The 17,066-nt window shown below is 44.7% G+C and overlaps 1 protein-coding gene and 2 non-coding genes across 7 annotated transcripts in view; all 3 read right to left on the bottom strand.

Annotated features, from left to right (window-relative positions):
* Positions 1–17,066, bottom strand: part of LOC144158373 (uncharacterized) — a 641,189-nt gene that overhangs the window by 302,070 nt on the left and 322,053 nt on the right. The window lies entirely within an intron of this gene.
* Trnat-agu (transfer RNA threonine (anticodon AGU)) lies at positions 6,570–6,642 on the bottom strand. Its single transcript has one exon. It is a non-coding gene; the product is annotated as a tRNA-Thr (tRNA).
* Positions 7,490–7,562, bottom strand: Trnat-agu (transfer RNA threonine (anticodon AGU)). Its single transcript has one exon. It is a non-coding gene; the product is annotated as a tRNA-Thr (tRNA).

Genomic DNA, 17,066 nt, shown 5'->3' with positions numbered 1-17,066 from the left:
AGCCGCAGCATCCTTAGAAAATGTAATCGGGCTTTAAGCATAATTCCCCAACTTTTAAATTTAGAAGCCAAATAAACCCTACTGTTAAGACTTAAATTCTGACTTATTAAAAGTGCGGCATATTTAGGTTTATGAAATTCACTTAGGCCAAAAGTCTAGCCTTGATGTTCGAGGATGGAACGGCTACAAATATGTTGTCGTTTGAACGCTTTATTTTGGGATTGGGAGACAATATGTTGCCCCAAATTTTTCTGAACATGTGCCACCTCGTCGGCGCTGTAAGATAGTCATGTCGAGTATATAGAGATTACCATGTTTTTCTTTCAAGCCACAGTGCGATTCAGCTGGCAGCGTCGGCATGCGATGCAGTCGTATTTATTTAGCAGGTCCTTTGAACTTTCCTCGCAAATTTTTCTCCGTCAAGGGAAATTGTTATCTTTGGGCACGCGTGGAATTCTTTTATGTCCTTCACAACTAGTGAAGTGTTTCAGCATATTGAAGTTTCCTGTATTTCTGTTATTATGTTTAAAGTATTTATCAGACTTTTATTTTGTTGTTTCCAAAACTCCATAATAGAATTACCGACACCAAAGCTATATTGGCTTGCGGCTATTCTATGGTTGAATTCACGTGGACACGCATTATTCTATAGCAAATTTTATGATATCTTACTACAAGCAATGTACTACACTCATTACACCTGCAAGACGATGCGAATAGGACTCCTTGTGCACACGGACGAGCGGCTGACTGTATCTAGAAATTGTTTTGACATACTGGTGCGGCTTTCCTTGTTTACGGGAAGTATTTTTAAAATATATATCCCTTGAGATATACAGTGGTAAAAAAGGACAGCTGGAAGCTTTGAAAACAGAAGGCGTGAGCTTTTCTAGTGAGGAAACAATTTACATTCATCAGAATCAAGTCTCCGTCGTGCAGTATTGTCCGAGATTCGGCGTATTACAATGAAAACGTGGTAAATAACACTGAAATTTATATTTCGCTCTTTACATGTCACTGGAGAGGTGTAGCAGAGGTTACTGTTTTTACAGCCTTAATTCAGGGCATAATGAAAAGAATCTGTTGAGTGGGAGCCCCCCCCCCCTTCCAAGCAAGCCGCGAGGCCATGTTTAGTATAGCAGCATGCAACACAGCCGTTTGCTGTCGGTGACCACATATAGGGCTATAGAGAACACAACAAAAAACTTGACTACATCCTGAGCATAAAAAAGTAGCAAACAAAGCTTTAAAAGCTGAAACAATTCACTAGCTTTACAAGTTCTCTCGGATGCTAGGGAGGTCAGTTTGTGCTTGTCATGGAGGTTTCCAAGGCTAGTTTAAAGATAACAGATTACCTCAAGAAATAAGTTACTGCAGCAATCTTTTCAAGAAACCTGTTTGCTAAATATGACTGCATCGCATGTGGACGCTGCATGCTGAAGCGCAATGTCGTTCGAAAGAAAATCAAACTGATCTCTCAGACATTCCACGACACAAAAGTAATGTAAGAATGCGACCCAGTAGAGCACTTAGCCTGGCGAAGTGTCGTTAGAAAAACAAAGTAGATATTGACTCATGCCACTCATACTGCAATAGTAGTGTAATACTACCATGTCACATACTGAAGTTTTTACCTGAAGGTAAATGTCGTTAGAAAGAAAAACAAAGTAATCTCTCACTCATACCACTAGAGAAACGTAACGCAAGCGTGCCACCTTGGGGAATTCTTAGCTGAGGGTAAATATCATTACAAAGAAAAAAAAGGACCCATCTTCCCGCGATGGGAACTCGAGTAAAGGCGTCGCGTAGGGGGCGGGTGTATTGCGTTAAAGTTTAGTGTTTGGGGAGTTGGTGGTAGCAAATGCGTTGTATCAGCAGCTTCTTGACGTAGTTTGAATGAGTCAAAAATATAAGGCGCGTTCGTAGCCTTCCATTCTGTGTCGGCTTTGTGGCGCAGTGGGTAGAGCACCATGTACCTTGCGTTCCGCCCGCAGGGTCGTGGGATCGAAACCAGGCGCCAGTAAGTAATATTTTTTTATGTAGTGTAGGGGGAGGGGTGCGGACCTGTTGTTGAGAGCGAGGAGGGTAGTGTGATGCGGGAGAGGAGGAGTGGGGGAGAGGGCGCCCCTGGAACTGCTGTTGCGGACGCCGAGGCACGCCAACGCCGACAACGCCGGGTGACATCGTGAGTTAAAGAAATGCTCTGCATTTAACACAAAAGAATCTCTCGATCACACCACGATAGAAACGTAATGGAAGCGTGCCACCTAGAGAAATGCTTCGCTGAAGCGAAATGTCGTTAGAAAGAAAAACAAAGTAACCTGTTACTCATACTTCGACAGGAACATCATGCAAGCATGCTACCTATTGGCATGGATGTAGTTTGTTACGTCTTTACAGTCATCATACCTTCTGAAGTCGTATGCGTTGATAAAAAATACGCCAATATATGACAATATTGAATATAGGTTGCACGAAAGCGCATCCTCGCTAGCTTGAGACAATTGCAAAATAAAAAAGGAGCTACCTTAAGGCTACTGCCGGAAAAGTAATTTACAGTAAAGAAGTACTGCCCTGTGTACCGTACAGGGTATGCATCAATAGATGCTGCATATTTTTTGGTAAAGGATAAACCTATGAAAAACTCCGAATGTGGTAGCGGAAAAGACAGAACTGAAAATTTGAAATGCTTAAATTCGACAAACGTTATTTTGCTGCTTTGAAGACATGCTGCTACGCAAAGAAAGAATATCCCGCCGAACTCCTACGCGTAGTTCTTTCTTTTTTACTTTTTTTGCGTGTGGTAAAGCACGTAGTAAACGAAATGCCGAAGGGCGAGGGAGACGAGTGCGCGTGGTATGTCGAAATCGGCTGGGAGCAAGACAGGAAAAAAAGCACAGAAATTGTATTCAAGTAACAGCTTTGGGGATGGGCAGGCAGGTTTGATGCGAATAGAGATGCCACTTTTTGTAAGAGCAATATTTTTCTGTTCGATTAAGATACCGTAGCGTTCCTACGCTGCCTTTCCAAGCATTGGTTCCAGCCGGCTCCAGGCAGTTGAATTTATGGAATAAGTACGATTATCTGTATTTCCGGTCCTTTGGAGACTTAAAGTTTGACTGCAGACTTTAGAGCTTGAGATCATCGAAATTGTGGTTGGGTTGGTTGAAGTGTTGTGCCATTGCTATGGAGGCACTGTTAGGAGTGTCGGCCCCATGTCCATTCAGGCGTAAGTTCCTAGGTTGACTCGTTTCTGGAATGTACTATTTTGAGAGAATAAGCATTCTAGCATATACACAATGTTAGAAGAAATGCACTTGAAGCTTCAATTAATCTTGTGAACGTATTGGCTGGCAGTGCTCTATTGACAATGTGCAATCCGTCTGCAGATGATTGCAGGTTTTGCCTCTAGGGTGGAGGCAAGGGCTGATGACTGGTTACTGGGAAGCGCGAATTTTGGCTTGCACTAAAAGGTCTTTTAGGTTTCTCTTTCTTCTGTAGGTAACTCTTGGGGCTTTTGGGAACGTCTTTTTAAGTCGGGCAATACTGGCTAGAATAGGGTTTATTACCCCAGGATGTTGTTTATGTTAGGAAGCGCGTTTGAGAATTTTAATATTAAGGCTGGTTGTCGGGCGTTTTGGCTTTGACGTTGTTACTTGAGCACTTCTTCTGTTTTTTACTTGGATGCTCTTTCGTAAGCCATATCCAGCGAGCTGACCGGGTGGTTCCTGCTTTCCTGGGTGGACTTTAGTTCATTAAGGTGTTTTATATAGTCTATGTTATCACTGCATACTCTTCTTAGTCTGGTAGCCTGTCCTACAAAGATACCTTGTTTGCAGTGTCATGGCTGATGACTAGTGTAGTTTAGGTGGGCAATGGTGGGCAAATGGTGGGCAAATACACAATGACGCCCTTATGGTCACGCTCGACGTTTAGCTGGAGCTGAAGTTGGCTACCGCAAAAAATATGACATTGCCGGAAACACTATGCAAATTACGTATTCATGTAACCTAACAAAAGTTGCACATTTGATGCCGCTACGTTTTATTTAATTAAAAAAACAAAAGAAAGTCAGAATGCGCGAAATGAAGGTTCCGGCGAAAATTAGCTCCCAGCGACAATTAGATGAGAATATTCCCCGAACCACCACGCGTTGTCTACCGGCGTAATAAAAATTTAGGTGACTTTCTTACTAACTTTCGTATCAACCGACCGGCAACTACTGGCTGCATGCCCTGCAATAAACCCCGATGTAAAGTATGCCCACACATGACCACTACACAGCGCGCCACCAGCACGGCTTCAGACTACTACGTAAATATAAAAGGTAACTTTAACTGTGACTCCGCTAATGTCGTATATCTTCTAGAGTGCACTGTTTGTAGGCAACAATATATCGGCCAAACTGAAATGCCCTTCCGAATACGGTTCAATAATCACCGCTCTCATGCAAAAAGCTGCCCTTATTTGCCCCTGTCAAGACATGTGAACAGTCCCGGGCATGCATTTGAACATCTTAAAGCAACGATTTTAGAATCCGCCTTCAAAACGCACCACGACCGCGAGGTTCGGGAATCTTATCTCATTTATAAGTTTGGGTCAGCCAAACTTAGTATTAATGAAAGTTACGGAAAACTAACGGGCTTATCCCTCGAATAAAATTAGCGGCTTCATAATTTTTATAACTATGTTCATTATTCCTACCCTCGAGTTTGCCATCAGAATTCACAGAAACTCTCCTAATACATTAGCTTAATGCGGCTCAACAATGCCATTTGTCCGGGGGAAGGAGGCCTCGTTCCCACCACCACATAAGAATGTTAAACTCTTTGTGATCTATTCATGTTTAACCTTTTGTGACCCTACCTATTTCCTGTTCAATTGCTAGCTTCTGTGAAATGCTCTTTTGTGCCCCCTATCTATTCTCTTCATCCGCGGAGGGCACACCCATCTTCGCTTCCCCTAGAACCAGTCTCCCCAGCCACTGAATACCTTGCTGTATACTCTTCCCTTTCTTTACAAACCGCGGTTGTCCAGTTTCCCCCATTGTCTGAACTTGCAGCCCGCGCGGCATACGTTGACCCGTCATGGTGCAACCTTGAACGCTGCATTGTTAACACGACCCCTTTTTCTCTCTCTTGCTCCCCCTCCCCTTTTTTTTCGTTTTTCTTTTTTTTTGTTTGTTGATGTTGTAACGTAGGCGTAGCCTGACTGTATGCACACTCTCCATTTGCGAAACATTTTCCACTCCTTCTTACAGTTTTATGCAACCCTATATAAGAAATGTGTTCAATGTTTGCGACACCATAATCATGTAACTTTACTCTGATGAAGGCAAGTCCCATTGCCGCTACGTAAGTAAACATTGTTTGTTATTGTTCTTGCTGTGTATCCGACTCTTTACTTATATTATTTCTGCGCGCTTTGTGAGTTTATCTTTCTCTAGATTTATATATATATATATATATATATATATATATATATATATATATATATATATAGATATAGATATATATATATATGCCAGCAGTTAATAACGGTTGGCAGTCAAGAAAACTCGGAAAGCAAAGGGGAGGTTGTGGTTGGTCATAAAAAAAGATGAAGAATTAGGAAAGAAGAAAACAAAGCCAAGAAAAAATGCCCGCCACGTGGGATCCGAACCCACGACCTCCAGAGTACCGGTCTGTTGCGATAACCACTAGGCTACATGCGGGGCGATTTCTAACCCCCCCCCCCCCCCGCTTTCTGGGGTATTTATGTCAATGCAATTTTTCCTGTGCTTGGGGGTGGTAGCCAGCGCCACTCTGCCTTCTCGGGGTAAAGCGGACCTTCTTTTTAATCCCCGCGCCGTGACTCGAGTGTCTACGACATGTCGAGGGTTGTCAACCAGCGTTAAACTCTCTTAAGCTCCCTATGGCACCAAGACTGCCAGAACAAAGGCCTTCGCTATGCATGTAGCGAATCAGAATAGGAAATGAGGGGCTCGTAGAAATAACACAGAAATAAGGGTTGGCAGCAAAGAAAACCTCGGAAAGCAAAAAGGAGGTTGTGGTAAGGCATTGAAACTGAAAAAGAATTTGGAAAGAAAGAAATAAAGCCGAGAAAAAAACGCCCGGCAGGTTGGATCCAAACCCACGACCTCCAGAATGCCGGTCTGGTGCGATAACCACTCCGGTACCTGCGGGGCGATCCACCCCCCCCCCCCCCGCTTTCTGGGGTATTTATGCCAATGCAATTTTTTCCCGTACTTGGGGGTGGTAGCCAGCGCCACTCTGACTTCTCGGGGTGAAGGGGACCTTCTTTTAATCCCCCCGCCGTGACTCGAGTGTCTACGACATGTCGAGAGTGGTCAACCAGCGTTAAACGCTCCGTATGCACCAAGACTGCCAGAACAGAGGCCCTCGCTATGCATGTAGCGAATCAGAATAGGAAATTACGCGCTCGTAGAAATAACGCAGAAATAAGGGTTGGCAGCCAAGAAAACCTCGGAAAGCAAAGGGGAGGTTGTGGTAGGCATTTGAAACAGATAAAGAATTTGGAAACGAAGAAAGAAAGCCGAGAAAAAAATGCCCGCCAGGTGGGATCCGAACCCACGACCTCCAGAATACTGGTCTGGTGTGATAACCACTACGCTACCGGCGGGGCCATATTCCCTCCAGCTTTCTTGGGTATTTATGTCAATGAAATTTTTTCCTGTGCTTGGGGGTGGTAGCCAGCGCCACTCTGCCTTCTCGGGGTAAAGCGGACCTTCTTTTTAATCCCCGCGCCGTGACTCGAGTGTGTACGACATGTCGAGGGTTGTCAACCAGCGTTAAACTCTCTTAAGCTCCCTATGGCACCAAGACTGCCAGAACAAAGGCCTTCGCTATGCATGTAGCGAATCAGAATAGGAAATGAGGGGCTCGTAGAAATAACACAGAAATAAGGGTTGGCAGCCAAGAAAACCTCGGAAAGAAAAAAGGAGGTTGTGGTAAGGCATTGAAACTGATAAAGTATTTGGAAAGAAAGAAAGAAAGCCGAGAAAAAAACGCCGGGCAGGTTGGATCCAAACCCACGACCTACAGAATGCCGGTCTGGTGCGATAACCACTCCGGTACCGGCGGAACGCTTCCCCCCCCTTCCCCCCCGCTTTCTGGGGTATTTATGAAAATGCAATTTTTTCCCGTGCTTGGGGGTGGTAGCCAGCGCGACTCTGACTTCTCGGGGTGAAGGGGACCTTCTTTTTAATCCCCGCGCCGTGACTCGAGTGTCTACGACATGTCGAGAGTGGTCACCCGCGTTAAACGCTCCCTATGCACCAAGTCTGCCAGAACAGAGGCCCTCGCTATGCATGTAGCGAATCAGAATAGGAAATGACGAGCTCGTAGAAATAACGCAGAAATAAGGGTTGGAAGCCAAGAATACCTCGGAAAGCAAAGGGGAGGTTGTGGTAGGTCTTTGAAACAGATAAAGAATTTGGAAAGAAAGAAAGAAAGCCGAGAAAAAAATGCCCGCTAGGTGGGATCCGAACCCACGACCTCCAGAATACTGGTCTGGTGTGATAACCACTACGCTACTGGCGGGGCCATTTCCCCCCCCCCCGCTTTCTGGGGTATTTATGTCAATGAAAATTTTTCCTCTGCTTGGGGGTGGCACCCAGTGCGACTCTGACTTCTCGGGGTGAAGGGTTTTTTTTTAAGGCCCGCGCCGTGACTCGAGTGTCTAGGACATGTCGAGAGTGGTCAACCAGCGTTAAACCCTCTTAAGCTCCCTATGGCACCAAGACTGCCAGAACAGAGGCCCTCGCTATGCATGTAGTGAATCAGAATAGGAAATGAGTAGCTCGTAGAAATAACACAGAAATAAGGGTTGGAAGCCAAGAAACCTCAGAAAGCAAAGGGGAGGTTCTGGTAGGTCATTGAAACAGATAAAGAATTTGGAAAGAAAGAAGGAAAGCCAAGAAAAAAAATTCAAAATTCCTTATCTTTGCTTTCCGAGGTTTTCTTGGCTGCCAACTCTTATTTCTGTGTTATTTCTACGAGCACCTCATTTCCTATTCTGATTCGCTACATGCATAGCGAGGGCCTCTGTTCTGACAGTCTTGGTGCCATAGGGAGCTTAAGAGGGTTTAACGCTGGTTGACCACTCTCGACATGTCGTAGACACTCGAGTCACGGCGCGGGGATTAAAAAGAAGACACCCTTCACCTCGAGAAGTCAGAGTGGCACTGGGTACCACCCCCAAGCACAGAGGCTCTGTGTGTACGTTGTATTTATTGCTGCCGGTAACAATGTTGCCAGTATGACGCACTTTTACAACATACTATAAATCGGTGTAAGCACACGGGTTTTCGGGGTCCAGAATTTATACTAAGGAAACAAACCATGTACACCACCTTTAGAAAACGCTCCAGTCACAAATTTTAGGACGTGTGGTACTGAAAACAGGTGATATTAGCGCCAGTTGATAGATGATGCTTTTACTGTCCACTATCGAAGTTGAGCTGTAATCTAATGCTATATCTGTTAGGGAAAGACGAATACGAACTTTAAACGACATTTACACCGTCATTGGTTAAACAAGAAGTGGGAATAAAGGTATTCTGAGCGGTGCAATGGCATGGGGCCCAGTTTCTCAACATTTCGTGCCGAACCCCGGGAGAACAGGACGGCTACCGACGCACCGGTAGCCTAGCACACCCGGTCGCCTCCTTACGTGCCGTCTGCTATGGAAGATCTACGTCGCCGCCATGACATTGTGAGGGAAGCCGTTACAAGGGGCGTAGCTGCTTTTGAGTCACTGCTACAGGATCCGCTCTCGCCAACCGGCCAGATTCTATCGCACCTGCGTGCCGTAGACAGCAGGTACGAGGAATTGAAGTCTCTGTATACCCGCATCCTCGAGATAATCGATGTGGACGAGCTGGATGTTGATTTGTTCGAGAGCTACGAGTACGAAAAAAAGGTCGTCATGATCTGTCCACGGTTGCATTTCGCCAGACAATCTGCCGTTTTTTCGCTAGTTGCAGTTCGGAGAACTGGAGCACCAAACCATTACTCCGCCGTCATCCAGCAGGGCAACACCGTGGTGCCCTCCGGTGAGGGCAGGATAGCCGCAGAGGCTGACAAGGTGGCGAATGTTACCGCAGTGTGTGAGCCTTGCGTTTCTGACCATCGAAACGTCCTCATTGCTGCCGACGAGTCTGACCCGCGAGAGAAACCAGCGCACTGCAGTACCGATTCCATTGAGGAACACCTGGGTGTACCCAGCCTCCCGCCCTGTGGTGGCTGCGTCGTCGTCCACCACGTCCACAGAACAGACCTCTCCAGGGACCCCATGACCACGATATAGGATGATGCAGACCCGTCCAGCGTGAGTTTGCCGACGCTTCGGACATCGCTGCCGCTCGAGGGGGTTCCCTGCTGGGAGAGCAGGTGGTCCTTAAGTGTGGCAAGTGGGCGCCATTGCCACTTTTACGACAGTGGTCGTGTTGCTCCCTGCGCCGGCTTCTCCGCTGGTATCTCCGCTGGCGTCAGCGCTACCTGGTATCCCCGACTCGTATCGGCGCACCGTACTTCCAGTTTGCATCGCACGAACTGTCAAGTGACCCCGGTTGTGCAGGGCTCATGAACGGCAACCGGGCAGCTTCAACTACCGCGTTTGGCGGCCCCCTAGGAAGTTCATGGAGTCCACCCCATCAGCTGCCACGATCATCGTTCCTGAGGCATGGGGGCGCAGTAGGCGATTATGATGTGTGCACACGACGAGGGGTCACATGTGAGCGGCTTCCATCCCTGCCACCCGGCACTGGCTACGTGCGTGCCTGCCGCGGGCACAAGACTGAGTTGGTCAATCTGAGGCGACAGCCTGAGCAGGGCGAGTTTCCTTACGATCCTGGCGGCTACGGAGAACCGGGAGAACATAACGGCTAGCGACGCACCGGGTATCAACCTAATGCCAGCAATGACCTGCTTGCTTATCAGTGCTTTGTCGCCATCAGCCATGCCCAATATTCACTGAGTATGGCGCAGAGGAGCTTGCAGTCGTAAAAAAAGCTTGCAGGAGCAAGCTAGACAAAGTTTCTAAAACTACTATGCACTCTTACCGACAAAAACGATGTCTGAATTACGAGGAATGCCAATCAATCCGGCGTTGCAAAGAACCTCGACCCAATATCGCCCGTTATCTAACTCCTATCCCGGAACCGAGGGTTGTTGGACTTTCCTTGCCAGCGCTGAAGAAAACCGGTACAAGGAAGCTACATCACTTCTCAAAGAACTGGTGGAAAAGGAAGCAACCCACGACCTGAGACCGACCTGCTAAACGAATCAAAACGAGGATGCTGAACTGGCTGTTATTTATTTTTGTGGTATTTCCGGCGCGGCCCCGTGCATGTCTGTGTGCGTATGAGTCATTGTCGCGGGCTGGACGATGTTGAGGAAAGACGAAGACGAACTTGTATAGGACATTATCACCATCATTGGTAAGAGAAGAAGAAGTGGGAATAAAGCCGTTCTGGACGGTACCATGGCCTCCGGCCCAGTTCTTCAAAAATATCATCAGTAGTCACGTGCCCACGCAAATTGGTAGGTTTGTCTTACGTGGTACGTGTTAGCGCCATGGCCGGCGACAAATGTTTCACTCTCTGGGCCCGAAATTATAGGGGCCGAAGTTCAGGAATAGTAGGCGAGAGGAATCACAATGTGTCCTGACACGAAGCATTTTAGGTTAATTCAGTGACCTTACCTGAGCAACAGCCACTTCACTGTGTACGCCTCACTTTGGGGGAAGTGCAGTAACCAATAACTGGATGTTGAACAACCCCGGAAAGACCATGAGAATTTCAAACGTAGCCGTATTCTTCGGATTGGCATGCATCTCAGCAATTACCCCCCAAAATATACCTTCCCGATTCCAAAATACCGGAACCTACAACCGTTTTCTAAGGACAATTTTCTTATGTCTTCTTTCTCTGAAAGAGCTTAAGTGCCTCCAAGCACAGAAATCATGGTGTATAACGCAAGCAGTTTACGGGAATTTTTTTAAAACACGTGCTTTGCTTGCGCAAATAAAGATAATGCTCAAAATAGCGATGCAGCCAACGTGTCCATGCGCCGAGGTTAAGGATGAACTTCTGTCACATCTACCCCAAGAAAAACGTTTATTTTGGCGAATGTCATCATTTTACAAAGCCCCTTCTTGAAAAAAATGGCCACAGAAGAAAGAAAGGAAGGAAGGTCGATGGTTCTCACTAAAACGCGCGAAACAGAGAAAATATAACGAGCGGCCGATGAGATCTTGAACATGCAAACAAAAGGAGGAGTTTCTAGAGTGAATCCCAATGTCGGCAAGTGAAAACAAAAAGAACTGAAGGGACTCTTATTTCTACAGGTGATGGAACCATTTCTACGGCATCGTTACGAATGTGCACGATAGTGTATATTGGTAATTACGAAACTAGCTGACTTACACGAATATCTCCCGTGGGTTATTGAAGGCCAGCGGGGTAGTACGGGAGCGCGGCAAACTGAAACTCGTGGTGTTCCTCGACACCACAGCCGCCGCTGACTTGAAAGCTGATCGCGCAATGCTTTGGGTATACCTTTGTAGATCGAACATCTCAGTCGCACAATACTCGTAAATGGGCGCATGTCCCAGTCGGTCTTCCTGACCCGGGTTTCTACTCAAACGAAGTGCTGTTGTTCGAGCCTTGTGCCAAATTGGCATATTGTGCCCAAAACAGCCTATTTGTTTCAAAAAAGTGCTGTAATCTTTAAACGGTTGTGTTCTTGGTTTTTGTTTTGATAACTGCTATTATATAGAATCTGAGGTTTTAAAAACCTTGTTGATAAACTGATGTGGCGTTTTACCGAAAACGGTCGTATTGTGTACATTTCTTAAAAACTTAGTTTTCCTTTTGAAGGCATTAGGACCATTTTCTCATTTTGTTAAACTTACTGCTTCGGGAAGTTTTTTTCAATGCTGGTAAATTCAGAGTACATTAACAAAATACGATACGGAAGTCTAGAGCCTCTATGTCGCGGCGTCTCTGTCGTTCTTGTTTGCTCAGGTGTAAATTTAGGAACACGTACGCAGCCCTGTTTCGCAAAGCATCCATGCGGATTGGGAATTTCAAATCTTCATTGACAATGAGTAAAGGATTTCTTAGTGAAGAATGCAATGGTAGAACTGTCAAGATTTAGTACAATGGGTTTAACAATAGGTTCTTGGCTATCGCACCGCATTATTTTTCGCCTAATGACAACTGTTTTTTGAATAGCGATTCCTTCTAAGAAGGGTTATCAAATTTTATTCCCCATATCACTTTGAAAAATTACTTCCTGGGATAAGTTTTGAGTGCGCTCTAGTGAGTCCCTACATTAAGGCCCCACACAGTTATTGGGCTTGGTACTCGTCTAGGCACGCCCTTATTTCAGTAGCATGTCCCCGAGTGGTCACGCTTTGTCTCTTACCTACAAGAAACAAGATATTCAAGGAACTTCCTCTTTTGAATACTTGCTTGTGACACTTGTTCCTGGCTGGAGAGACTTTCAGTCGAGCACACATAAAATCTGTGGTGTATATTTAAAGTGAGAAAGCATACGATGCTTCAGTGTGGATGCTTTCGGTGTCCTGTCTTTTCTAGTTTCAATTTCTAATAATCGAAGTACACACTCTACTGAAATCACTTTGATACCCGGAATGGCCCCGGCGAATTGTGGGCGTTGACAGACCGAAAGCTATTCGGCCTCATACTTCGAACACTCCTACTGGCACAATTCCAGGTTTTTTCCTGCACCTAAAAACTACCTGCCATGGAATGTCAAGTGTTAGTTTCAGTTTAAGATGGTCCACTATCCACACTCCGTGTCACCAATATTGTTCAAAGGGCCCCGTGAAGAAAAAAAAAAGACTCTTACATCAGGAGACGTGTTTTGCGCTAAAGTAGAGATTTAGGGCAAGGAGCCGCCAAGAGCAGGATTGTATACCCACAAGTGGAGACGCGTCTTCGAACAATATTTCGTCGTTGGGATATACGAGGTACATACAAAACCATTTAGCTGCGTATGGCCAATTTCCCGTGAGGAAGGTTACACCAGGAACACGTTCTACTCGGTATACCATCCAACAACCATTAGTGATTTCTCTTGTACACACTTGAGATTAGTAATTTTGCGATAAGCTAAAAATTTGAGGTTAGCAAATCTTCTGTAAGAGATATTGAATTCGTTAGCTTCATGGCTGAATAATGTAAACTTGTTGAATTTTCAGGGTGGTAATTCGATGAAGCAATGAACATTTTTTTTTCTGCACCATTCTATAGGAAATGACGAGCGATGATGCCCATAGAAAAAATAGGGAAGAAGATTGTGCCTATTCTATGCATAAGCATAGGTAGGGTGAAACAACGCCTAAGTAAATCAGGGAAACTACACTGAAAAGAAAAATTAGCCACACCTCGTCGTGATAAGGAAGATACACTTAAAAAAAACGTTATGTCAATATAAACCAGAGCCCCAAAGTATGTGAGAATAAATTCGAGTGACCGTGTCTTAAAAGAAACCTGTTGCACTAATAGCAGACTACCGGCAATGTATTTTTGGGTTAAGTGTATTGTCTCAGCAATGTCCTCCCTCCAGACTTATCACACTTCATTCACTGTCACCGAAGATACACGCGAAAACAAATCGCCCGTATTCGATTTCTCTCAACTCCACCGTGGGCTACGTTTAAAGTTGCGTGTTCTCTCCCGGAAAGGGGGGCAGATTGTGGCGTTGTCTGTGGCGTCCACCCACATGCCCCAAGCCGGCCAGTTTTCTCCTAGTCTCTGTAACGTGGAGGTGGGTATTTTCTGGCTCTATTAACAAAAAAGAAAAAAAAAACAAGCATGACTGCCTCCTCGCAAAGGTGCTCTTAGGATGGTCGCGCGTTTTCGAAGCAATAAACGTTGGTGGTCGCGTATTCCGCTTGAAAAGGAAATGAGTTTTACATTTCAATTCCGCGGGCAGTCAAAACAGAAAAGCAACGCCAAAACAGTTTACACAGGTTACGAAATACAATCAATTTGTGCAGAACCGCTGCGACGGCGTATCGTCGGAGGAAAGGCGAAGTAGACCGAAGTAAACCGCGAAGTAGACCAGCAATAGCCATTACGACAGCCACGCTGAAATGAATTCATTTCAGCGATGCCAGTGGTGTATAACAAGAAAAATTGAAGAGAACACGGTTGGTTTTTCGTGTCTTCTAGAGCGGTTTTATTCCCCTGCGCCCGATTCACGTGCATGTGTAATATTTCGCTCATGCATTCTTAGCAGTGCCATTACAAGTCACTCAGGTTTATTTTTACTGCTCAAACTACGCTGCCGGGACCTTTTAAATAGGGATCTAAGAAAGGCGTGAACAACTTCTACAAAAAATGTCACAATTATCGATTTTTATCAGCGAACAAAAAGACAAACATTACGCAATAAAGAAATTGTTCAAAAATACTCGAATAGGAAAGCGTCCTAAGCGACGTAGAAAGAGCTATTGGGCACAAATTAAAAATGTGCAATCGCAAAGTTTACATTTTCATACAACCTCAACACTTAACGAAAGAAAAGGAGTGCGAAAAAAATATTGCATCTGATGGTTAGTGGCCGTTAAAAATGTATGAATCGTATAAACAACTTAAGAAAAGTTATAAAAAAATGTATAAAGAAACGGTAACGTAAATACAATGAATGATTCCTGAGAAAGAAACTAAACGTCAAGCAGGAGGGGCTGCTCAAAGGGATCAAGATTTGGAATGCACGAACAAAAATTAAGAAATTGAAAGTACTGAATTGTTATCACAGATGTGCCAGTTAGAACTAAAAGCCAAATGAGAAGTAATAAATACTTTCCAAGTTGCCTGCACTAACCGACATTATAGCCTACCTTAGGGGATAATGTTGGCGGAAAATTCGAACTTAAACGTTACCGAGGCTACTCACGGCGGGATATAAACGGTTACCTACAATACTTGAGTGCGGCCATAACAACACAAACACATTAGGAACCTCGGGATACGCGGCATTTTTTATATTTTATAGGATGGTGAATGGTATTCGTGTCATTAGCTGCTAAATAGCTTCTTGCTTTGTAATGTAAAACTCTTTCCTGAGCATTATAAAAAGTAAGAAAAGCATTTCTTCAGCTGATATGCTGCAATATTTGAATCTTCTAGATACCATTGAGTATACTCACTTTGATTAGTGCTAGCTGTGACACTGAATACAATTTTTAAACCCGCTACACACCTTGAAGGCATACCAAAACATGGAATGTTTTTTTGCGGCGAAAGCTTCCTGTGCCCCTCTCTGCACAAAAGCAATGTCGTTCCCTCGCCAAGAGAATGCCGCCATTGTAAAGAGTAAATTGAAAAACACACGATGAATAAGGTGGGATTTTTTTTCGGTTGTCCAAAGCAGGAGCCCGATGTTTAGGCGACATTCCTCTTGAAGCATGTTTGCCTTTACTGCTTCAAAACTAGTACTGAAAGTTTTAAAATCCCGCGCTCTAGTCCAGGGAGTACGTGCACTGACAAAAATTGTAAATGTGAGGACGACGTACGCACGCCTCAGTAAGCACCTTGCAAGCGGCGGAAAGCTGTCAGTCTTGTTACTTTTTCGCACAACACACCAGATTCGCCAGAGCTTCATCGGAAAAATCAGGATTTCGGAGATTAGCCCGACATGAGGGGCTTTGAGGGACTGAATGCTTCGCAAATATTTCTAAACTGCAAATTTGTAATGTATAAGGATAGTGCGTGCCGCGGAACAGTTGGATTCAATGGTGCGTTCACCCCAGACGCGAGGAACCCGGATTATTGGAAAAAATGGTCTCTAGCTGTCTTGTTTTTTACCTTATTGGCCATATGAAGAAGAAACGAAATCATAGAAAAACACTCAACCATGGTGTAGTAGAAATGAAGTCCGTCGAAGTAGCTCGCGCGATAAGACCAATAAAATAAAGTGAAGAAGCAGACACAGTTTTGATCCAGCGTTTTAAATGGTAATAATACCCAGTCCACCTCCTTCACGGCATGTAAGCCCAATTGGGTGACGCGAGGAATTTTTTCTAGCTGCACAGCATTATCTATCGCAGTATTATATATGGGGTCGGAGTATTGTATATGGGGACTATCGGAGTATTGTATATGAGGTCAGGAAGGGAAACAGGTTTAAAATTGTTAGACCCATTGCAGCACTTGGACCTTCGACTTGCGTATGCTCCTTTCCGTACAAGTCCCGTGCAGAGTCTCTATGTCGATTGCGACAAAAAGTGCTTAAGGTACCAGCGCAAGTATGTCGATTTATTATATGCTTTTAAAACACATCTATGTCTCACCATTCCAATATAGTATAGTGAGCGATACATCTACATCCCAACTGTTTATAAATCATCCATCAATTTCTGTGCCTTTCTCGCTAAGGGCGACGAAGGAGGCTTTTGCACTTTCTGTCTTGTTTATAGACACCTTCACAGCATCTTTAATTGATTCTGTAGCCCCGTGGCATCTTCGCCCAGTGTTATAAGATTTATCTTTCATGGTATTTAGGAAAAGCACGGTAACAAAACTTACCATTTCCAGCATTTTATCTATCTCCACGCGAAATATGGCCGGCAGAATTTTTTAGTGATGCTTCAAAAACGTTCATTGTCGTGAGTTGAGCTGCACACGGACCCAACTTCAGAGCTTGTAAAACCATGAACTCTAATTTCAGCATTTTTACGGCGGAAGCATATGGCATACTTCTTGGTTTAAATCTGATTATGCAACATAATATCGCTAAGTCCATCATTTGAAGAGATTTACTTTTCGACGTGCGTCAAATATTATACAAAAGGTCTTGCAAAAATTGCGTTGTCAATCTGGTTTTTAAATCTCTGATACCAAGATGTGAGTCAGATATAAATGTGAACGTCTGCTGGGTTCCAGGCCACGCTGTGATCACTGGCAATGAGTTGACTGATAAAAAGGCCGCTGCTGCTGCACTCAAAAAGACTCTAGACAGCAGCAGTACCCTACACTGAGTTCAAGCCACTCATAAGACAATGCCTAC

This window comes from Haemaphysalis longicornis, unplaced genomic scaffold (genome assembly GCF_048455015.1).
Source record: "Haemaphysalis longicornis isolate Haplotype H1 unplaced genomic scaffold, Haemaphysalis longicornis Haplotype H1 scaffold_10, whole genome shotgun sequence".
In the NCBI taxonomy this organism is placed as follows: Eukaryota; Metazoa; Arthropoda; class Arachnida; order Ixodida; family Ixodidae; genus Haemaphysalis; species Haemaphysalis longicornis.
Note: the sequence above shows the minus strand (reverse complement) of the source record. Positions and strands in the feature narration are given on the sequence as shown.